The following is a 26,183-nucleotide window of genomic DNA, read 5'->3' on the forward strand; positions in this document are numbered from 1 at the left end:
TGGAATATTGGTTGGAGGTTTTATTCCTGTTCATAGTTGCTAAATTGTGAATAATTTTATGAAAGAATGGTGTCACTGCAGAGGGAAAATATTTCCATTGGATGGTAAGTTCTTGGGTTCTATGACTATCATATGTTGAAAATTCCTAAATCTTTTTCTCTAGAACCAAGAATGCTAACTCTCTCCATGTGAATACACAAACAGGCCCCAAATAAAACTTATCACCTTTGGTGAACTCCCTTCATATCTTCCAAAAATCTTTTCCACATCAGTACATGTGTCAAGAAATGGTACTGCCATCCAGGAGTAAACCAGAGGGGAAGGGGGCTGACAAATCTGAATGGATCCTGGCTACTGAGCTGGAGCATGGTCCAAGGTTCCCCTACCCCCTACTGTACCCAGCATTCATTATTATTTAGGGAATTATGGGGGCATACAGGCAGTTTAAGGATTTTGAAGACCAGGATGGGAGGGGCAATGAAGGGGCACTCTTTGGGGAGCTGCCATGGAAGTATTTCAGCCAGAATGGCTACACAGGTACATACTGACTGAATACCAGTCATGGTGCCATCATCCACTTAACCTTGAGTTTTCTTGTTTTTTTTTGTTCTGCTTAATTTGCAAAACAATCTTTCAATGCTATCTACCACCACCACTGCCCCATACAATTGCATTAGTTGCATGATGGAAGCCTTATCACCTCTTGGCTAGTTTAGTGCAGCTTCCTACCGGATCTCCCTGCCTCCATTCTGACCCTCCTTCTTCTACCCTTTTACTTCTCCCCAGAAAGATCATTCTAAAAAGTCAATTCCTAGACATTGCCCCAAAGAAAGCATAGCTTTGAGCACATGAAAAGATGCTCAATATCACTAATGGCTAGGGAAAGGCAAATCAAAACCACAATGAGATACCACCTTATATCCATTAGGATAGCTATTTTTAAAAGCGAGCAAACAAGCAAAAATCAGAAAATAATAAATGTTGATGAGCCTGTGGAATAATTGGAATCATGTGCATTGTTGGTAGGATTGTAAAATGGTACAGCTGCTATGGAAGACAGTACGGTAACTCTTCAAGAAATTAAAAATAAAATTACTACATAATCCAGCCATTTTAAATCTGTATATATACTCAGAAGAATCGGAAACAAGGTCTCAAAGATTTATCTATAAGTCTTAAGAAGCATTTGTACATCCATGTACAGAGCTATTCATAATAGATAAAAGGCAGAAGCAGCCCAAATGACCATCAACAAGATGAATGAATAAACAAAATGTGGTATATAGATACAATTGGATATTATTCAGCCTAAAAAAGAAAGCAAATTTTGACACATGCTGCTGCATGGATGAACTTTGAGGACGTTATGCTAAGCAAAATAAGCAAGCACAAAAGTCCACATAATATTAATTTCATTTATATGAGGTACTTAGAGTAGTGAAGTTCACAGATATACAAAGTAGAATGGTGGATTCTAGAGGGGAGGAGTGAATCGGAAGTTAGTGTTTAATGAGCATGGAGTTTCAGTTTTGCAGGATGAAAAGATTCTGGAGATGGATGGTGGTCATCATGGTACCACAATGGGCATGTACTTAATGCCACTGAACTGTACACTTAAAAATGATTTAAATGGTGAATTTTAAGTTTTATATATTTTACTACAATAAAAAAGGCAAATGCTAATAAATACATGGCTAATTGCTAGGAGGAAAACAGAAGAGTCAATTCAGTCACATCACCATCCTGGTGATCTCGCAGTATGGTGATCAAGCAATCATTGGATTGCTTGGGCCCTTCTAATTTTATTCCTGTCAATCTCTCCAGCCTCATCATTCGAAACTTGCTACCACAGCTCTAAATTCTAGCCCTGAGGAGCAACTTGCAATTGCCTGAATATGCTGTACTCACTTGCCTGGGGGCTTTGTACATGCCGTTCTCCCTTCATGAGGCATTTTCCCATTCCAACCATCTACCCACAGCCCAGCTAACTACTGTCCATTTTATTAGTCCTTCAAGTCTCAAACTAGGGTCTGTTAATCCTTCATAACTCAGTTTAGGTATCACTTCTTCAAGGAAGCTTTCCTTTATCTACTCCCTGCTCCCTGTCCTGCGTCAGGGTTAGGCAGGTCTTCTGCATATGTCCCTAGTAACCTGATCACCTCCACTGATTAACAGCATAAACACTGGAGCCAAACTGCCTGAGTTTGAAGTTCAGCTTTGCCACTTATTATGTGACCTTAGGCAAGCTACTTAGCTCCACGACTTCAGATTCTTGTTTAAAGGAGGCAATGCTAATACTACTTACCTCATGAATTGTAGTGAGGATTAAATGAACTACTTGCTAGAAAGCAGTATGAATAATGTCTAGCATATAATGAAGTCACATACAACATCTCCAATTCCATTTGATCTTCAACATGACTCTCCTTCCACCAGAAGGTGGTATCCTTGTCCCCTTCCCTTGAATCAGGGTGGACATGTGACTTCCAAGAATAAGTCAGAAAAACTTCAGACGCAGCTTCTGCTTTGCTGACTAGAATCCTTGGGCTTGAAACCTTGCACTTTCGTGTAAATCCAACTACGCTGAGGCTGCCAAACCACAAGCAAGCCAGGCCACAAGGAGTATGTAGGCATTTCAGTCAGAAACCCTCGTCTGTGGGTCCTCTTAGCCCAAATAGATGAATGTATGAACATGAGTCTTCAGATCATTCCGATTTCCAGTCAAGTCAGCCCTAGCATTCATGTCTTCCCAGCTGAGGCTGAAGACCTTGTGATGTAGAGAAAAAACTACTACCTTATCCTTTCTGAATCCCTGACCCACAGAAACCATGAGCTGAATACAACGGTTGTTTTAGCTACTAAACTTTTGGTATAACTTGTTACACAGCAACAGAAACTAGAAGATCTACATAAGTGGTCTCTATGTTATCATCATTATCATCCTCATTACTATATTATCCAAGCACTTAATGCAATAATACTTAGAACATAGATATCTACTGACCTAGCTGTATCCCTCATTTCATTCTAAGCTCCTTGTTACAGGATCTAGCATGGTACCAGACTCATAACACATACTACATTTTTTGTTCAAAGAATGAATGAACTCCTTCAAACTAACTATATCTACAGTGTTCTGACACTTAGCCTCTCAGTCACACAAACAAGATGACAGGACAATGATGTTTGACCCAGTCAAAAAAATCACTCACAATCTGTTTTATTGTGCAATGAGAACCACTGCTGATATTTCAGTGAACTTCTTCTAAGTCTTGTGTGGGTCCATTAAATTGACATGCTCTATGTAGCTTTTAGTACTTTTACCCCACTTGTTATTATAAGCACAATCTCATGTTACTCTTTTAAAACTTATTTTTGTGCTCTGCCTATGGAATAACCATTCTTTATTCCTTTACTTTCTTAATAAATTTGCTTTCACTTAAAAAATTAAAATTTAAATTTAAAAAGACTTATTTTTGTGGGTTAAATAATATACGATCATCTGAATATACCACTTTTTTTTTTTTTTTGAAACAGTGTTTCATTCTGTCCTCCAGGCTGGAGTGCAGTGGCATGATCACAGCTCACTGCAGCTTCTACCTCCTGGTCTCAATCTAGCCTCCTGCCTCAGCCTTCCAAGTAGCTGGGATTACACGCACGTGCACCACCACGCCCAGCTAATTTTTGTAGTTTTTGCACAGACAGGGTTTTGCCATGTTGCCCGGGCTCTTCTCAAACTCCTGGGCTCAAGAGATTTGCCCACCTCAGCCTCCCAAAATGCTGGGTTATAGGCATGAGCCACTATGCCTGCTCTGAATATACCACATTTCTAATCATTTCACCTATTGTTAAATATTTAGGCTATTTTCAGTTTTCCTTCATATAAACAATGCTATGAAGAATTACTTTCAGTCTTTTACATACATCTTTGACTGCATCTTCGTGTTCTGAAAAAATTGTTGAGCCAAAGGGTAGCTACCATATTTTTGTAGTAATATAAAAATTATCAAATTGCTTTTCAGAAACATTGAAATAAGTTACCTCTAAAAGGAAGATGTAAGAAAGATAGTATCATTGTGCCCTAACATTTATTAAGTATTAACATTTCATTTTAACCCAAAATTTTATAGGCCCTCAGTAATAGTTTTATTTACGAATATTTCATTTTAAGTTTTTAAGTAAGTTTGAACTTTTTATGTTCACTTGCATTTCTAGTTTTGTATAATCACATCTTTTATCCAATATTTCTACTGGATTTTTTGTTGTTGTTCAGTAGAACTCGTAAAAGCTCTTCCTATAATAAAGGAATAAAATATTTAATTATATTTTAAAATATTATCTCCTAGCTTATTGGCCTTAATTTTGCTTATAATGCTACAGATATATAAAATATACACATTTTTATGTTATAAAATCTGTCAATAATTTATTTTATAGAATTGCAATATTAGTTTAACATTTTTGACAAATTAGGACATTGGCCCTATTCACAGGTTTTCATAAAACTCAAATATGGGGTGTGATATTGTAATGTTTAAACAATCCTGTTATCTTGTAGGTGTTAAGAACATGTTCCTCCACCAAGATCAAGGCTGACAAATAAAACTGAAAAGAAATTACATTGTATCCTCTCAAGAGCTATTCCCAAACCAGCCAATGCAAGGCATCAACTTACGGTCCCTGTTATCACATTTTAGTCCAACAAACTTCCCCATGTAGAAGACAGACTATTAGTATTAACTGAAAATGGGTGAGCAGCATTAGTAACTTGTAACTTTGAGAGCTAGAGGGTCTAAATCTTTTCTTTAACAGAATTTCTAGCTTTGGATTTGAAGGTAATTCATTCATTTATGCATTTAATAAATATTTTTTCGGCTCTCTACTCACTTGGTAATTCAAATAAGGCCAAGGACATGTAAAATATATAGACTTTGTGCTTAGGAAGATCTTATCCTTGTCAAGTTTAGGAGAGATTAACATATAAACAAACACTTGTAATAATAGCCAGATACGTCAAGTTGATAAAATCATTTAAAATAATTTTTATATTACTGACCAACACTGAAAGAATTTCTCCCTTTTAGAGTTCTAATCAAGTGTTCAAAGTCCCTCTAGATTTTCTTTGTCCTCTTTTAAGTTATATCATTATATTGCTACTTGTTACAGTAAAATTTACCAGAAACAAGATGAGTCAACAAAGGTATATCATTAGCAGCAAATATTTATTGAGCATTTACTATGGGCACTCTGGAGATATTAAGAAGTATGAGGCAAAGTTCCTGCCAAACAATAGGTTAAAGTCAACTTAAGAAAACACGATACATACACATTAAATAGCAATTTTAATAAGCAGCAAATGAATGAAGAAGCACCTGAGTGCTATAGAGAGTCAAAGAAGAAAGAGTTCACTCCAGGAAATGAGGATAAGGTGGGATATGAAGGAGCTAGAAAACTTCAACAGGAGGAAGACCAAAGGACTTCCAGAAATGTAGAGCATGATGAGGAAAATCAGGCCAAACAGAAGCAGCAAGATGGCGTGTTAGTAAAGAGATTCGGGACACAAGACTACTACACTCTGCCTGCTTCTTTTACTACTACTAGATTTTGAAAAACCAGAATAATTGAGTTCAGAGATCACAGACAGACCATTCATACTGCAAACTATACCTCCTTCACTAAGGTCCCTCTCTGAAAGTATCATACCTTTTGGGGTCTCCTAGGTTACCGACCTGTGATGAGGCATTCTGTAAACAACACTATGAACATTACTGTATAAATTGGTTGGTACTTATTTTTAGAGCTCCCTTAGATTGTTTAGGAAGCACCAACAGAAATAGAGTACACTCGATTGGTACATAAAAGTAAAAGCAAAATAAAAGTTTCAGGTAAAGTAGAGCCATAAATCTAGGAATTTAAGCTCCTCTCCTCGGGCAACTGAAAGCCAATTCCATATTTCCTCTCACTCGCTGACAGCCTCTTGGGCATTCAAATGGGAAAGAGTTGAAAACCAGGATTTCCGGTCCAGTCTAATACTGGACAACACTTAATGGTTTAAGTAGATTAATAATACTCTTGCTATTGGAATTTTGCCTTTCACCACCTTTCGCCATAAGCTTTGCCTGTACTTGATCTACAGGGAGGCTGAACACTGAAGAGGCTTTTTCCAGACCTGCTCTCATTCAGCATGCCGTCTGGAACTGACAACCCAATTTCGACACCAATCAATCAGTAAGAATTTATTGACTGCTATTATGTGCCCTACACTACCTGTGATACTGGCAGAGACCTAGAAGAATTATAAAACACGGCTGCTTTCTCAAAGAAGATAGAATTGAGTTGGGTTTTCAATATTAACACATGTGGAAGAAATACAAATCCAACCAAAATTATCATCAGTACAAAGCTCTAAATTTTAAAGGGTCTAGACTTTACATGCTAAAGAGAACAGCTCAGGGGACAAATGGGAGCTCACAGGGTTGTGGAAACCTTCCTGGGACGGAAAGTCCTGAACTGGCCTCGAAGAAAACAGCAGAGAGAAGACAGTCTAGAATAAAGTAATAACATAAGTGAAGATGAGGTCCAATAGTGGGGTAATGAAGAGAGAGCCTTACTGGAGAGCAGACAGTTGGAGAAGAAAGATAGCAGTTTAGCTAGAAAAAGAAAATTGGATATTAGACAGACAGGTCTGGATATAACATTCGGTATAAAATATGAAATTTTGTTTTCACATGTGTCTCTCTCTATTTCATTATATCATTTCTCTGGCCAAAACTTCTCTGACATCTGTAATATCTCGCCAAGGTATCTGGCATATAGTAGATAACAAATATCAATTGAATGAATAAATGAATACATTGGTTAACAGATAAATGTACAAGAGTGAATTCTACCTAAAAGATGTTGATCCAAGCATGTTTTTTAATATGAAAAATGACATAAACTTTACTGTAAATGTCATGCTACCCTTGGTCAAACACCCAAAGAACAGGGAAACCATTCATTCAGCAAGAATGACTAAACACATCCTATGAACATAGCACAGTGAACAGGACAGATAAGGACCGTGCTCTTTGGGAGTTTACTATTTCATAGAGGTAGAAGTGGGATGGAAAGGGGGAGAGAGAGAGAAAGAGGAAGGGAGAGAGAAAGAGAAGAGAGAGAGAGAAAAAAAATGGCAGGTATCAGTAAATGTCACAAGGAAAGTGACACACTGAGAAATGATGGAAAGTGACTGGTGGGTAGGTGGTTGTGGCTCCTTTAAACTGAGTGGTCTCAGAAGACCTCTCTGAGGAGATGACATTCAAGCTGAAACCTCTATGTCAAAAGAAGCCAATATCACAAAGATTGTACAGCAGGGCCTTCTAGTCAGGGTGGATAGTCCTATGTAGAAAAAGACACTGGTGTACTCAAGAAACTGAAAGGTAACCACTGTGTCTGGAGTGTGGTGCAGAGCTGGGGGACAGAGGACCAGGAGCCTGTAGAGAAAACACGGCCAGTTCACTTAAGGACTGGAAGGTTCAGGAGAAACCTCCAGCTAAGGGACCAAGGCATGTTACTGAAGGGGCAAAAGATGAGCCCAGCACCCAAGGTTATGTTCTTCATAGTAATGCCCGCTCTCTTCAGATCATATATTTGTCACTGGGCCTGGAGACACACTTGTAAATTCAGATTAGACCCCAAGATTCCAAAACCATTGCCCAATTTATGTGCAGATGATTGAGACATGTAGCTTGAGAATTCTGCTCATTTTTCACAATGGTTAGTGCAGTGACTCTGGCTCCTATAAAACCCACTAAAAACAGTAATTGTCCTTTCTCTGTGCTGAACTGTAATGGGAAAAAGGCACTTACAAACAGTGTGCTGGCTGTATTTCTCTTCCTTCTCTTCGTCTGACAGTCTGGGTAGAGTGATCAGAAAAGTGAGGTACAAGTACATGCTTCATGAAGACGGCAGCTCTTTCAGGCCCTGCCTTGGCTTGGGCGAGAGTGGGAGCAGAAACTCCCCTTCCAGATGTGCATTGAGGGAAGAAAGTCACTCTGTCCCCAGGGGACAAAGCTGTTCTTTGAATTTCAAAGGCGGATGCCCCAGAGGCCCCACCAGACTCACCCCACAAAAATGTTTGATGAATTACCATGGCAGGCATCAACTTTGCAGATTAACGGCCAAAAGGAATTTAGTTTATGTCTCAGTGGAAGAGGATAAATCTTCTCCTGGCTTTGAGAATCTGAGGAATTGAGCAACCCAGCTAACCACAGCACCTCTCCCTTCATTCACAATGCTTTACCATGGGTCGTTTACTTTCTACATTCCCTTTCAGCAGGTTCTCATAAATTTAAGTGAAACAGACAGCATGTCTGTGCTCTGCTTCTTTTGCAATACGATGGCCACCAAGTGATTGTCTTTGGGTTGGTGTCGTTGGTGGAAAATCATTGAGGTTTGTTGTGAAATTCATTCTCAACTCATAACTCAACTAGACACTGAATTCCTATTTTTCCAACTTGAGACCATGCTGTTAAAAAGTACTGGTATCAAATTCTAAAAGTATGTCAAGGCCAAACCCCCATTCTTTGTGTGCTTGCGTGTGTACATGTGCATATGAATGTGTGCATGTGAGTGTGCCTATGTGTTTTAAATAATCTAGAGCCTCTACCCAGAAGTAGTAAGGTATTAACTAAAATCTTAGCCCAGGAGTCAGGGTTATTATGGTCATTTTTTCCTGTCTTTGCTTATTTTTCCATCGCAACAATGTGCTTTCACGTGCTGTTAAACATGATGGACAACGTTTCTATGAGAAGATATATTATTATTTGCCTACTTCCATGTCATGTATTGCAGGACTCATCATTTATAAAAACCAATTGATGGTCTTTTTTGAACAATTACAATCTGCCTAGCCTTGTTCTAGTATTCTGGGTGGATACAAGGGAAGAATAAGGCATGATCTCCACTTCTCAATCCATCCAAGGAGAGAATAGATGAGACTTCACAGAACAATACAAGACGGTAGCTGAGTAGTAAGGCACGTGGTACACAGGAGTGTAAGTTAGAAAAATGGTCTGAAGAAAGTTTTGTGAAGTGGAGGGCATTTTCAAGGGGCTTTGAAGTATAGGTAGGAATAAGAAAGGGGCCAAAGGGCTAGAGGAGTGGGATATTCTTTTGTAAGCACAGAGATGCTTACAGGATATGAGGGTACATGTCTACTTCCATGTGAGGAGAGGGTGGTTGGTGATAAGGAAGGGACACTCCACAAGGGCTTGGAATACCAGAAAACTCTTATGGATTATTGAAAGATGGTAAATACAGGGCAGAATTATGAAAATACAAGCATCATTTTCTAACTACTGGATTTAAAAGAAGTTTCAGTCCCCAGCCAATTACCAGATATGTACAGGTATTGGTGATACATACGGCTATTGTCAATTCTCCTTTTTTCAATTAGCACCAACAAAAAATTGAAGATACCAAATATCAAATAAATTACTTTTTAAAGTAAATGTAATTTACTTTAAAAAGAGTCCTAAATGATGTACAAATGGTTTGAGAATTACTGGCTCCACTGTCACAGATAATTGATAAGGATAATGTAATAGTAACTCCTTTTACAGTCAGTATCCAATGTGAGAGGTTACTTATACCAGGTAAGAGGCAATTAATGAGAATTAGATTTGCTTGCCTGTCTTAAAACATTATGGGCTCGGGAAAACTACCCTGGTGGCCATTAGAGTAACCTAGGGTACAGCCATTCCAAGCCACAAAAAAAAAAAAAAAAAGCAAACAAAGATAAAAATTTACAATAATTAATTACTAATACATACATACATTACTATTTTAACATAAAAATGTTAAAAATAAGGTTTTATTTGAAATTACTTATTATTCTATAGTATTTACTTTTCAGCTGCATGCATTTTATTATTTAAATAAAAATAGGTTCAGTTAACAGCGGCAATTAACATTAATTAATAGTAGGACTAACTAAACAAATAATATGTGTGAGAAAAATATTACAGTAATGTTTCTGTCATCTGATAAAGCAATTTGTTATAACACTTTTTAAGCACTTTATTGGATATTTAAATTTATAGGCTATATTATGTATATTCCTTTTTTTTTTTTTTAATGAAGTGGAGTCTCACTCTGTCACCCAGGCTGGAGTGCAGTGGTGCGATCTCGGCTTACTGCAAGCTCCACCTCCTGGGTTTACACCATTCTCCTGCCTCAGCATCCCGAGTAGCTGAGACTACAGGTGCCCGCCACCACGCCCGGCTAATTTTTTGTATTTTTAGTAGAGATGGGGTTTCATCATGTTAGCCAGGATGGTCTCGATCTCCTAACCTCGTGATCCACCTGCCTCGGCCTCCCAAAGTGCTAGGATTACAGGCGTAAGCCATCACGCCTGGCCTATATTATGTATATTCTTAAGATACACAAACATAAGACTTTTTAAAAAGAAAATGAAAATAACATTAGAAACAGATATTACCTATAGATAATGAAAAATAACAATGACATGGAGGCAGAAAATCAACAAAGAAACTTTGAACTTAAATTGAACTCTAGATCAAATCAGCCTAACAGATATTTACAGAACATTCTACCCAACAACCACAGAATACACATTCTTCTCATCTACGCATGGAATATTCTCCAAAATAGACCACATTTAGGCCATAAAACAAGTCTCAATAAGTTTTAAAAACTCAAAATCATACCAAGTATTTTCTTGGACCACAGTGGAATAAAACTATAAATCTATACCAAGAGGAACTCTCAAAACTATACAAGTATGTGGAAATTAAACAACTTGCTTCTGAATGATCTTTGGATCAATGACAAAATTTAGGCAAGAATTAAAAAAGTTTTTGAAACAAATGAAAACAGTGACACAACAAACCAAAACCTCTAGAATACAGCAAACGTGGTGCTAAGAGGAAAGTTTATGGCATTAAATGCCTATATTCAAAAGATAGATAAAAAATTAACAGTCTAAGGTCACGCATCAAGAAACTACAAAAACAAGAACAAACCAAACCCAAAGCTAGCAGAAGAAAATACAGAACAAAGATCAGAGCAGAACGAAATAAAATTAAAATCAAAAAACAATACAAAGGATCAATAAAACAAAAAGTTGTTTTTTTGAAAAGATAAACAAAATTGATAAACTGCTAGCTAAACAAGAAAAAAGAGAGAAAAGTCAAATAAGCACAATCAGAAGTGATAAAGAACACATTACAATTGAAACCACAGAAATACAAAAGCTCATAAACGACTACTATGAGCATTTCTATGCATACAAACTAGAAAACCTATAGGAAATCGATAAATATATAACCCCCAAAATTGAACCGGGAAAAAATAGAAACCCTGAATAAACCAATAACAAGTAGTGAGATTGAATCAGTAGTAAAAAATCTCCTAACAACCACAAAAAATGCCCAGGACCAGACAGATTCACAGCAGAATTCTACCACACATTCTAAGAACTGGTACGAAGTGAAAGTATTCCAAAAAATTGAGGAGGAAGGAATCCTCCCTAACTCATTCTATGAAGCCAATATCACCCTGATACCAAAGCCAGGCAAACACACACACACACACACACACACACACACACACACACACAAAGAAGGGCAGGCGCAGTGGCTCACACCTGTAATCCCAGCACTTTGGGAGGCCGAGGTGGGTGGATCACCTGAGGTCAGGAGTTTGAGACCAGCCTGGCCAACATGGTGAAACCCCATCTCTACTAAAAATATAAAAAGTAGCTGAGCTTGGTGGCGCATGCCTGTAATACCAGCTACCCGGGAGACTGAGGCAGAAGAATTGTTTGAACCAGGGAGGCAGAGGTTGCAGTGAGCCAAAATGGCACCACTGCACTACAGCCTGGGAGACAGAGCAAGACACCGTCTCAAAAAAAAAAAAAAAAAAAAAAAAAAAGGAAAAGAAAAAGAGAGAAAAGAAAAGACACACCAATACTCCTGATGTACATAGATGCAAAAATCCTTAACAAAATAGCAGCAAATTGAATTAAGTAGCACATCAAAAACATAATATATCATAATCAGGTGGGTTTCATTCCAGGGATTTGCAACATACGCAAATCAATAAATGTGATTCACCACATAAACACAAATAAAAACAAAAACCATATGATTATCTCAATAGACGCAGAAAAAAAGGAGTCAATAAAATTCAGCATCTCTTCATGATAAAAAACCCTCAACAAACTAGAAATAGAAGGAACATACCTCAAAATAATAAAAGACATATACAACAAACTTACAGCCATCATCATACTGAATGAGGAAAAATTGAAAGCATTCCCCCTAAGAACTGGAACTAAACAAGGATGCCACTTTCACCACTCCTATTCTAGTATTGGAAGTCCTAGCTACAGTAATCAGGCAAAAGAAATAAATAAAAGGCATCCAAATTGGGGAAGAGGAAGTCAAATTATCTCTGTTTTCTGATGATGTGATCTGATACCTAGAAAACTTTAAAGACTCCTCCAAAAGACTCCTAGATTTGATAAGTGACTTCAGTAAAGTTCAGAATAAAAATTCAACATACAAAAATCAGTAGCATTTCTATACACCAAAAATAATCAAACTCAGAACAAAATATAGAAGTCAATCCCATTTACAATAGCTACAAAAAAGTAAAATACCTAGAAATACATTTAACCAAGAAGGTAAAAGATCTCTAACAAAAAGAACTACAAAACACTGATGAAAAAAATCACAGATGACACAAACGAATAGAAAAAACATCCCATGCCCATGGATTAAAAGGTCAAATATTGTTAAAATGACCAAACTACCCAAAGGAATATTCAGATTCAATGCAATTCCTATCGAATCACCAATATTATTTTCCCCAGAAATAGAGAAAATAATCCTAAAATTCAGATGGAACCAAAAAAGAGACTGAATAGCTAATGCCATCCTAAGCAAAAAGAAAAAAGCTGGAGGCATCACATTACCTGACTTCAAATTATACTACAAAACAATTGAAACCAAAACAGTCTGATATTGGTATAAAAATAGACACATCAATCAATGGAACAGAACAGAAAACCCAGACATAATGCCACATATCTACAAGCAACTGATCTTCAACGAAGTTGACAAAACATATACTGGAGAAAGGACATCATATTTAATAAATGGTGCTGGGAAAATTGGGTAGCCATATGCGAAAGAATGAAACTGGACCCATATGTCTCACCAGATACAAAAATTAACTCAAGATGGAATAAAGACCTCAAACTATTAAAACCCTAGAAGAAAACCTAGCAAAAACTCTTCTGACATTGGCCTAGGCAAAGAATTTGTAACTAGGAGTCCCAAATCAAATGCGACAAAAACAAAAACAGAATAATGGGATTTAATTAAAAAGCTTCTGCATAGCAAAAGAAATAATCAACAAAGTAAACAGATAATCTAAAGAATGGAGGAAAATATTTGTAAACTATGCATCCAACAAAGGGCTAATGTCCAGAATCTGCAAGGAACTCAAATAACTCAACAAGAAAAACAAAATAAATAACCCCATTAAAAGGTAGACAAAGGATATGAGCAGACATTCTCAAAAGAAGACATGCGGCCAGGCACGGTGGCTCACGCCTGTAATCCCAGCACTTTGGGGGGGCCAAGGCTGGCAGATCACGAGGTCAGGAGATCGAGACCATATTGGCTAACGCGTCTCTACTAAACATACCAAAAATTAGCCAGGTGCGGTGGCAGGCGCCTGTAGTCCCAGCTACTCAGGAAGCTGAGGCAGGAGAATGGTGTGAACCCGGGAGGCGGAGCTTGCAGTGAGCGGAGATCGCGCCACTGCACTCCAGCCTGGGCAACAGAGCGAGACTACATCTCAAACAAAAAAACAAAACAAAAAAAAGACATACAAGTGCCCAACAAACATTTGAAAAAATGCTCAACATTATTAACCATCAGTGAAATGTAAATTAAAACCACAATGAGATGCCATCATACACCAGTCAGAATGGCTATTATTAAAAAGTCAAAATACAACAGATGTTGGCAAGAATGTGGAGAAACAGCAATGCTTATACCCTACTTGTGGGAATGAAAGTACAACCTTTATGGAAAATAGTATGGCTATTTCTCGAAGAATTAAAAATAGAACTACCATTAAATCCAGCAATTCCACTCCTGCATATCTACCCAAAGGAAAAAAAAATTATATTGAAAAGTCGCCTGCACTTGTATGTTTATCACAGTACTATTCACAATAGTAAAGTTATAAAATCAATCTAGGTGTCCATCCACAGATGACTGGATAAAGAAAATGTGCTGTGTGTGTGTATATATGGTGGTGTGTGTGTATGTTTGTATGTATGTATAGATAGGTAGATAGAGAGGCATGATATATACGTATATATTATGGAATACTACTTAGCCCTAAAATGAATGAAATTATGTTTTCTGCAGCAACACGGGTGAAACTAGATGCCATTATCTAAAGTTAAACAACTCAGAATGTCAAATGCTGCATGTTTTCACTCATAAGTGGGAGCTAAATAATGTATACACATGGATATACAAAACGGAATAATAGACACTGGAGGCTCCAAAAGGTGGAGGGGCAGCTGAGGGGTAAGGGATGAGAAATTACCTATTGGGAAGGATATACACTATTTGGGTGTTGGTTACACTAAAAGCCCAGACTTCATCACTATTCAATAAAACCATGTAATAATAATGTACTTTTACCCTCATGTCTATTAAAAAAAAAAAAAAAAAAAAAAAACTATGACACGTTTCCATCTGTCCTGTGATACAGCATGATACAGCAGGATATTCTTACTCTCTGTTTCCTTTTCCAGTAATAGTTCTTTAAACTGCTTTCAACCATTACAACACCCTTCTATTCTTTTCTGTAGTGTTAAAACTAAATGAATATAGTCAAATGTAAAACTTGATTTAACTTTATGCTCTTTATCAAGCCCACTTTACACTGTATTGGTATGACTCCACCAAGCTAAATATCCTCTCCAAAAAAAAAAAAAATTCAGCATGGAGTACTTAGAAGTTTACTTACTAGTAACATCACGATTTAAGACTTGTAGGGATTAATTTCTAGCTCTCCAAAAATGTTCATCCACTTTGTATCCACATGCCTGGTTTGATGGACCAGCAGTTTGTCAATCAGATCCACTGCATCTATAAACTCATCATATAGGTGATCCATGTCTAATATGTTGATCATTTTTAAAACACTACGAAGCATTTTGGATGTCATCATAAGTAAAACTTTTCTTTGGCAGGTAAAATGGTTTTAAAGCACAGAAGTAATCTAAACTTGTGAAATCAAAGCCAGATTCCAAGTAAGTGACAGTTTGATTAAAGAAATTGAAAAACTGAGAAAGATTGGCCTAACCTGGCAGTCCTCTGGTGACATATTTTTTTTTCATTTGAAACAGGCTTATTTCCAAAACATAAGTCCTTTTTTCTGTATGAGTTTCTGTCACATCCTACACATAACATCCAACAACTTGGGTATAGTCAGTTGTCCTTTTCTAGGCTCCTTATGGCTTCTTCAAAGATCATCAGAGAGTTTTAGAAAAAGCCTCAATATCACAGGTAAGCAAATCCCATTTTTTTAGCATCCTTGCAGAAAAAGTATACTGAACTTTTAGCAGTTGAAATCTTTTTCTTTTCTTTGGTAAGAAATTTACACACTGAATGAAGTTTACCAAAATTTACATTGGCACTGCCTGCCACACATGCAGATAGATGAGCTAAATCTAGCTTGTTTTTAGACAAGTTATCAGTAATCTTTTGTTTTATGTTTCTACAGTTTCATTAAAATCTTTATAAAAATCCAGAAGACATTCTGAATCACCATTTATCAAGTTCAAGTACTAAAGAGCTAAAGGGAATATTATCTTATTGCCATGATTCAAGAATTTCTTGATATACTAGAGTTGTTGTTCAAATCTAACAGAATTAACTCTGCTACATACAGGGCCAGCACATGTTACCCAAAACTTCCCTGGCTGTTCACGCCTAGGGCGCTTTAACTGAAACCTGTGAATCAGGAAATATAATTGTAATCAGTTTCAGAAAGCAATCAAGGGAATAATGCAATGACGCTGTTTATTTGTGTCGTATACTCAAGATAATTCAGTGGCTGCTATATTCAACTGAGCGTTGGTGTCTTCTTGGGAGACAAGAAACTTTTGATTGACTCAGAAGTACTTGTCTACCTCATGCCAAAATTGTGGGATTCAGTCTCCCTATGCACTTTTATATCTTCTTTTTTGCATCTTGTGCAGTATGCTCTGTTTTGATTATTTATCTGCCCAATCCAGACGTATGAGTCCTTTCATCTGCCATTAAAATAGCAACCATCTAACCTTCTTTTTCTAGGATGCGGGCATTGATATAATAATCATCTTCATTTTCACTATCTGAACTCTTAGAGAATATGGTCACAATATTCATAAAGTTAAAAATTAAACTGGCATTATCTTGATACAAAGCACGACAAGTTAATATAAAGACAAAGTCAAAGACAGATGGACTTTTAACACTCAAATTACAATGTAGTTATGGTGTACACTTGAGTTGCATCAGTTGGAGTGAAACAATAATGAATGATCCGTTAGTGTGAACTGCAAATCATGATTGTCAACATGGGAGTGGGGAATAGTAACAATAACTATGGAAGATAGATAATCTATGCTGTACCTATTTGACACTAAAACAGCATTGCTTTCAGCACCTGTATTTTGGGCTGACATATGGGCTTTGTATTTTTCCAAGCTTTGCCATCCACTATTGAAAACCAAGACATTTTGCATTTTGGAGAGAGGATTCCAGAATGTAGGACTCTGAGTACTAAAGTCAGGACAGTCCCAGGCAAACCAGGACAGTTTTTCATGCTAGTGAGACTCTAATGTTATTCAGAATAAATACTTGCAAAGTTTGAAACAGAAAAGAACTCTAAAGCCAATCATCTTATCATTAAAACACAAAGAGGGAATAGATGGAATAGGCTATACTAGGATAGCCTGGGAAGTTATGATCCATATGTGAAAATGAGCTGTGTACAGAAAAAAAAACTGTCTAGGAACTGACCAGTTGGGCCTTCCCAAAGGTAGACACATTTGGGAAGACTCAAAACCAACGCAACTGATGGTTGTGACTTAAAAAACACAGGAGATAACAATATCTTGTCCAGGTGAGAATAATTAACTATGACTTTCCCTTTATAGTTCATTGAAGCTAAGCTCTCAAAGTCCAGACAGAATACCAGGATACTACAAACTCCTATTATAATGAGTTGTATTATAATAATCAATATTACTATAATACATACAAATATTATTATAATCTTATCTTTTATTTTTTGCTGTTTGCAATAAGCAAGGCAACAAGCCTACTTATTACTCTTTTGTTCCCCACATCACCAATGCTGATTATTTCCGAAACAGATACTCATCTTAAAATGAGCCCATTTCTACTAAGAAGGAATTAAGCTTTTTTATTTAGGAAAACTTTGGAAGAATGTATGGATATTCTTAGCTAAACCCAATGGAAGCATCACCAGCAACCATCTACAGCAGCACCTCCCAAAATGCAAACAAAGAGACACCATGTTTATAAATTGTGTGGTTAAATATATTTGAGAAACACTGGCTTTGGAAAAGGTCAAACACCACTCCTCATGCTAGATTCCACATAGACTTTGATAGGCTTATATGCAATGAGCACCTGAAGAGCTGGAAATCTTACATATATTTCCCAAATATATTTGATCAGGACCCTTTTTTAAAAAAAATGGAACCCTTTTCTGAAGCAGTGTTCCACAGACTACAGTTTGGGGTAGGCTGATATAAATATAACAAAATGTTAAAATAGGACACTTCAAGTTCAGCTGAAGCCACAGAATAATAGCAATCAACTGGTCCCATATTCCAAGATGAGGTGCTGTATCATCCCAGCAGGACCTGCAAAGGAGATGTCTAAGACCCAGGTCTGCACCCCTTAGCTGAGTACATCTCTGCATAGCATAAAAAAGATGCTGAATATACTATCAGAGGAGCTTGGAATTGGGAATTAAGGATTTCTTTTTATTTTATTTTATTTTATTTTTGAGATGAAGTGTCTCTCTGTCACCCAGGCTGGAGTGCAATGGCGTGATCTCGGCTCACTGCAATCCTCCGCCTCCTGGGTTCAAGTGACTCTCCTGCCTCAGCCTCCCGAGTAGCTGGTATTACAGGCACCTGCCACCACGCCTGGCTAATTTTTGTATTTTTAGTAGAGATGGGGTTTCACCATGTTGGCCAAGCTGGTCTCAAACTCCTGACCTCAGATGATCTGCCCCGCTTAGCCTCCTGAAGTGCTGGGATTACAGGTGCGAGCCACCGTGCCTGGCAAGGATTTCTTTAAAGAGAATTTTCAAGTGTACTTGCAATGCTTCCCTCCAATGGAAAAGTATCAGGGCTATGGTACTCCCTTTATTTCTAGCAAATGAGAGGGACTTTGGTAGTGTACTCGGATAGCTTGGTAGGTGTCCCTGCATTTTAAGGGTCACAGTGAACAGATACCCATCTTACATAAGTCTAAGAAAGTTAATAAGTGAAAGAAAGACTATGGCTAAAGCTGCTCGCTAGGTGGCTAAACAAGAGAGACTAAACTCACATTTGTGTTAAAAGCACCAATGGCTTTCTATAAAGTATCTGAGGACAATCCTGTCATTCTGTGACCCAAAACCCCACTGCAAGAAGGAGAAAGAGAACCACTACCTCGAATTTTCATGGCATCTTCAGGTCCAGCATCTCAATTGACACATCCCTACAAGGTCACTGGGTAGCAATGACTCTTCCCACTTGACAAAGGAAAAAACTGAGGATCAAATCTGACTTGACTTATCTAATGTCTGAAAGCTCAGGCAATGACACGACCCAAATTTTAGTACTCTTGCAGGTCCTGCTGGGGTGATCTAGCACCTCATCTTGGAATGTGCGACCAGTTGATTCCTATTAATTGTGGCTTCAGCTGAACTTGAAGAGTCCCATTTTAACATTTTGTCACATTTGAAACTCCTTGTTCAGTGGTTTTACAAACATACAGTAGTCCCCCTTTGTCTGTAGAGGATACATCAGGACCACTAGTGGATGCCTGAAACCACATGTAATACTGAACCCTATAGACAGACCTTCCATCCTCAACTTATAATGAGTTGGCCTACAATTTTTCAAATTTACTACAGTACAAAAATGATATACAATTGGTGTGCTCTCCACTTACTATTGATAGTATGTATACTATGTTTTTCCTATACATTCAGACCTATGTTAAAGTTTAATTTATAAATTTGGCATGATAAGAGATTTACAATAACAATAATAAAATAGAACAATGATAACAATATACTATAATAAAAGTTATATGAATACAGTCTTTCTCTCTCTCACAAAACATCTTATTTTTGGACCGCAGTTGATCGTGGGTAACTGAAACTGTGGAAAGCAAAAACGCAGATAAGGGAAGCCTACAATACATGCTATTTTCTTTAAAAGACAGGATAAGGGGTCACTTGCAAACACTGGAATCCATTTCTCTAACATGATTGGAAAGGACTTCATAGTGAATACAAATGAAATAATTACAACTGTTAGGCAAGGTTTGTAGATAGCAACATCAGCTTTAAAATAGAGTCAAAAGCAGCATGAAAACAATATGACCCCAGGCAGAGAGGATTAAAGCCATGCTCCAAACCCAGGCTGGCAGCTCTTTACAGCTGGAAGGGTTTTGTTGTTTTTTGTTGTTTTTTTTTTTACCCTTAAATAATTTTAGGAGGAGGGTCTCTTTGATTACACTAAAACAAATAAAATCTTGTGTACGAGGAATTCTTTTGGCATAAAGCACAAGGCCTATTACTACTTTTTTTTTGCTGGCATAAAATCTAAGAAAAGCCTCAAGGTGCAAATGATCTGCAGTCTATTTAACATCATGGTTTTTTATTTTTATGGGACCTCATTATTGCTCCTTACCCTAAATTATAGGTACATTCTTGGCTCCATTTCCCACTGTGCTGCAAGCTCCAGATACTGTGTTATTTGTCTATATTTCCAAATACTCTTCAATACTTCTTCAATCAAACATTTGTCATCTCGTAGATGGGATATGTTGAACCAAGGCAAGGATCTATGGAACCCTTAAGTTAAGCCACTGCTATAGGCCCAGTTCTCAACCAGAAGTGCCATATGTCTATCAAAATTATGAAGGGAAATTCCCAGGTTGCAGCATTTTACAAAAATGGAGTCCTCTGCTCCATGTTAAACTAGCATTTAAATGTCCAGGTTTTCCCTGGAAAACAGATTTAGGGGAATAATCGAAGCAAACTCTCCCAGCCTTGCAAGAGACCTAGACAGCCAAATACAAGAAGCAAAAGAACACCTGGGAAATTCATCACAAAAAGATCTTTGCCTAAGAACATTGTCATCAGGTTATCCAAATTTAAGATGAAGGAAAGAATCTTAAGAGCTATGAGACAGAAGCACCAGGTAACCTATAAAGGAAAACCTATCAGATTAACAGCAGATTTCTCAGCAGAAACCCTACAAGCTAGAAGGGATTGGGGAACTATCTTCAGGCTCCTCGAACAAAACAATTATCAGACAAGAATTTTGTATCTAGCAAAACTAAGCATCATATATGAAGGAAAGATACAGTTGTTTTCAGACAAACAAATGCTGAGAGAATTCGCCATTACCAAACTACCACAACAAGAACTGATACAAGGAGCTCAAAATCTTGTAACAAATCCTGGAAGCACATCGAAACAGAACCTCTTTAAAGCATAAATCACACAGGACCTATAAAACAAAAATACAAGTTAAAAAGCAAAAACAAAAAACCAAGTACATGGGCAACAAAGAGCATGATAAAAGCAACAGCACCTCACATTTCAATACTAACGTTTAATGTAAATGGCCTAAATTCTCCACTTAAAAGATACAGAACAGCAGAATGGATAAGAACCCAGCAACCAACTATCTGCTGCCTTCAGGAGACTCACCTAACACACAAGAACTCACATAAACTTAAAGTGAAGGAGCGGAAAAAGGCATTTCATGCAAATGGACACCAAAAACAAGCAGGGGTAGCTATTCTTATATCAGACAAAACAAACTATAAAGCAACAGTGATAAAAGAGACAAACAGGGACAGTATATAATGGTAAAGACCTTGTCCAACAGGAAAATATCACAATCCTAAACATACCTGCACCTAACACTGGTGCTCCCAAATTTATAAAACAATTACTAATAGACCTAAGAAATGAGATAGACAGCAACACAATAATAGTGGGGGACTTCAATACTCCACTGACAGCACTAGACAGGTCATCAAGACAGAAAGTCAACAAAGAAACAATGAATTTAAACTATACCTTGGAATAAATGGACTCAACAAATATATACAAAACATTTCACCCAACAACCACAGAATACACATTCTATTCAACAGCGCATGGAACTTTCTCCAGGATAGACCATATCACAGGCCATAAAACGAGCCTCAATACATTTAAGAAAATTGAAATTATATCATGTACTCTCTCAGACCACAGTGGAATAAAACTGGAAATCAACTCCAAAAGGAATCTTCAAAACCATGCAAATACATGGAAATTAAATAACCTGCTCCTGAATGAGCATTGGGTCAAAAACGAAATCAAAATGGAAATTTTAAAAAGTCTTCAAACTGAATGACAATAATGACACAACCTATTGAAATCTCTGGGATACAGCAAAGGCAGTGCTAACAGGAAAGTTCATAGCCCTAAACGCCTACATCAAAAAGTCTGAAAGAACACAGAAAAACAATTTACAGTAACACCTCAAGAAACCAGAGAAACAAGAACAAACCAAATCCAAACCCAGCAGAAGGAAGGAAATAACCAAGATCAGAGCAGAACTTGAAACAAAAATAATACAAAAGATAAATGAAACAAAAGGCAGGTTCTTTGAAAAGAAAAATAAAATTGATAGACCATTAACAAGATTAACCAAGAAAAGAAGAGAGAAGGTCCAAACAACTTCACTAAGAAATGAAAAATGGAGATATTACAACTGAGACCACTGAAATACAAAAGATCATTCAAGGCTACTATGAACACCTTTGTGCACATAAAGGAAAACCTAGAAGAGATGGATCAATTCCTGGAAAAATACAACACTCTTAGCTTAAATCAGGAAGAATTAGATACCCTGAACAGACAAATAACAAGCAGCAAGATTGAAATGGTCATTTAAAAATTACCAGCCAGGCATGGTGGCTCACACCTGTAATCTCAGCACTTTGGGAGGCTGAGGCAGGTGGATCACTAAGGTCGGGGCAGTTGGATCACCTGAGGTCTGGAGTTCAAGACCAGCCTGATGAACATGGAGAAACCCCGTCTCTAATAAAAGTACAAAATTAGCTGGGCGTGGTGGCACATGCCTGTAATCCCAGCTACTTGCGAGGCTGAGGCAGGGGAGTCACTTGAATCTGGGAGGCAGAGGTTACGGTGAGCTGAGATCATGCCATTGCACTCCAGCTGGGGCAACAAGAGCAAAACTCCATCTCAAAAAAAAAAATTAAAAAAACAATAACAACAACAAAAAGTCCAGGACCAGACAGTTTCACAGCAGAATTCTACCAGACATTCAAATAAGAGTTAGTACCAATCCTTTTGACACTATTCCACAAGATAGAGAAAGAAGGAAACCTCTCAAATTCATTCTATGAAGCCAGCATCACCCTAATACCAAAACCAGGAAAGCACATAACCAAAAAAGAAAACTACAGATTGATATCCTTGATGAACATAGATGCTAAAATACTTAACAAAATACTAGCTAACCAAATCCAACAACATACCAAAAAGAAAATCCACTATGATCAAGTGGATTTCATACCAGGGATGCAGGGATGGTTTAACATATGCAAGTCAATAAATGTGATACCCCACATAAACAGAATTAAAAACAAAAATCACATGATCATCTTAACAGATGCAGAAAAAGGACTCAACAAAATCCAGCATCACTTTATGATTAAAACTCTCAGCAAAATCGGCATACAAGGGACATACCTTAATGTAATAAAAGCCATCTATGACAAACTCACAGCCAACATAATACTGAATGAGGAAAAGTTGAAAGCATTTCCTCTGAGAACTAGAACAAGACAAGGATGCCCATTCTCACTGCTCCTCTTCAACGTAATACTGCAAGTCCTAGCCAGAGCAATCAGACAAGAGAAAGAAATAAAGGGCATCCAAATCGGTAAAGAGAAAGTCAGACTGTCACTGTTTGCTGACGATATGATCATTTACCTTGAAAACCCTAAGGACTCCTCCAGAAAACTTGTAGAACTGACAAAATAATTCAGCAAAGTTTCTGGATACAAGATTAATGTACATAACTCAGTAGCTCTTCTACACACCAACAGCAACCAAGCCAAGAATCAAATCAAGAACTCAACCTCTTTTACAATAGCTGCAATAAAAATAAAATACTTAGGAATATACCTAACAAAGGAGTCGAAAGACCTCTACAAGAAAAACTACAAAACACTGCTGAAAGAAATCACAGATTTCTAAACATAGACACAAACAAATGGAAACACATCCCATGCTCATGGATGGGTAGAATCAATATTGTGAAAATGACCATACTGCCAAAAGAAATCTACAAATTCAACACAATCCCCATCAGAATACCACCATCATTCTTCACAGAATTAGAAAAAACAATTCTAAAATTCTTATGGAACCAAAAAAGAGTCTGCATAGCCAAAGCAAGCCTAAGCCAAAAGAACAAATCTGGGGGCATCACACTACCTGTTTTCAAACTATAGTATAAGGCCATAGTCATCAAAACAGCATGGGACTGGTATAAAAATAGGCACTCAGACCAATGGAACAGAATAGAGAACACAGAAATAAACCCAAATACTTACAGCCAACTGATCTTTCACAAAGCAAACAAAAACATAAAGTGGGGAAAGACACCCTTTTCAACAAATGGTGCTGGGATAACTGGCTAGCCACATGTAGGAGAACTGTATCCTCATCTCTTACCTTATACAAAAATCAACTCAAGATGGATTAAGAACTTAAACCTAAGACCTGAAACTATAAAAATTCTAGAAGATAACATTGGAAAAACCCTTCTAGACATTGACTTAGGCAAGGATTTCATGACCAAGAACCCAAAAGCAAATGCAATAAAAACAAAGATAAATAGCTGAGACCTAATTAAACTAAAGAGCTTTTGCACAGCAAAAGGAACAGTCAGCAGAGTAAACAGACAACCCGCAGAGCGGAAGAAAATCTTCACAATCTATACATCTGACAAAGGACTAATATCCAGAATCTACAATGAACTCAAACAAATCAGTAAGAAAAAAAAATCCAAACAAAAAGTGGGCTAAGGACATAAATAGACAATTCTCAAAAGAAGATATACAAATGGCCAACAAACATATGAACAAATGCTCAACATTACTAATGATTAGGGAGATGCAAATCAAAACCACAATGCAATACCATCTTACTCTTGCAAGAATGGCCATAATCAAAAAATCAAAAAACAGTAGATGTTGGCATGGATGCAGTGAACAGGGAACACTTCTACACTGCAGGTGGAAATGTTAACTAGTACAGCCACTATGAAAAACAGTGCAGAGATTCCTTAAAGAACTAAAAGTAGAACTACCATTTGATCCAGCAACCCCACTACTGGGTATCTAGCCACAGGAAAAGAAGTCATTATTTGAAGACATGTACATGCATGTTTATAGGAGCACAATTCACAATTGCAAAATTGTGGAACCAACCCAAAAGTCCATCAATCAACAAGTGGATAAAGAAACTGTGGTGTGTATGTGTGTGTGTGTGTGTGTGTATATGTGTGTGTGTATATATATATATGATGGAATACTATGCAGCCATAAAAAGGAATGAATTAACAGCATTTGCAGTGACCTGGATGAGATTGGAGACTATTATTCTAAGTGATGTAACTCAGGAATGGAAAACCAAACATCGTATGTTCTCACTGATATATGGGAGCTAAGCTATGAAGATGCAAAGGTATAAGAATAATACAATGGACTTTGGGGACTTCGGGGGAAGGATGGGAGGGGGGTGAGGGATAAAAGACTACAAATATGGTGCAGTGTATACGTGGGTGATGGGTGCACCAAAATCTCACAAATCACCACTAAAGGACTTACTCATGTAACCAAATACCACCTGTACCCCAATAACTTATGGGGAAAAAAAGTTAAACGTCCAGGTTTTCATATTCTTGCATCTTTACTCAGCAAGTTATGCCCTAATTACAAAATGAGCCATCTTTTTGCAAAGATTTATTTAATATCCTTTTTCCCTCTTCCCATGCCCCTCTCCTAATCCTTGACACCCCACCAAGCTCCTAAGGCTCCTAGTTCCCCCAACATGGAAAAATTCCCTGGAAATTTTTACATAAACTTTTCTAAATTGTTACAATTTGGGGTCAAAATTTCCCTAGCCTTATCAAACAAGTAGTTTAAAGTAATAACCACCCTAGAATAGCAATAATAATCCCTAACATCTATATAGTTTTTAGATCACTCTAATTTATGTCAAGTAAAATGGTAAAGTGCTAAACAAACAAAAGATATTATTCCCATTATCATGTTAAAGTTGTCCCTTTCTCTGTCAAAAATCTCACTTAAGCTGTGAGCTTGGGTTTAGATATCAACTCAGCGAAATTTTTCCCAACCCCACAAACAGAGTTAATTAATCCCTTCTTTGCGCTCTCCTAGGCCCTTATGTATACTACTCTGAATAGCCTATCCCATGTCACTGGAGTTAGTTCTACACATATTTTCACTAAATATTCCCTTAGGGGAGTGATTCCCTATCTCCAGCTCTTAGAGTTTCTAAGAACTAGAAAAATTTTGTTGGAGTAAGCCATCAACAACCCTATAAATATGGAAGTCATGCAATCATTATCCCTTTTTTAAGACAAAGCAAACTGGGCCTTAAAAAGGTGAAGTGATCTTCCCAAAGTTATTAGAGCTAGTTAAGAGGAAATCAGAACTTGAATACTGATACCCTAAGTTCCAGTGATCGCTTGCTGACATTTCACTCCTTGTCTTTGAGAACATTTT

General features: G+C 37.3%; 1 protein-coding gene across 1 annotated transcript in view; it reads right to left on the bottom strand.

Annotated features, from left to right (window-relative positions):
- Positions 1 to 26,183, bottom strand: part of LRMDA (leucine rich melanocyte differentiation associated) — a 1,127,800-nt gene that overhangs the window by 175,514 nt on the left and 926,103 nt on the right. The window lies entirely within an intron of this gene.

Source organism: Pongo abelii, chromosome 8 (genome assembly GCF_028885655.2).
Source record: "Pongo abelii isolate AG06213 chromosome 8, NHGRI_mPonAbe1-v2.0_pri, whole genome shotgun sequence".
In the NCBI taxonomy this organism is placed as follows: domain Eukaryota; kingdom Metazoa; phylum Chordata; class Mammalia; order Primates; family Hominidae; genus Pongo; species Pongo abelii.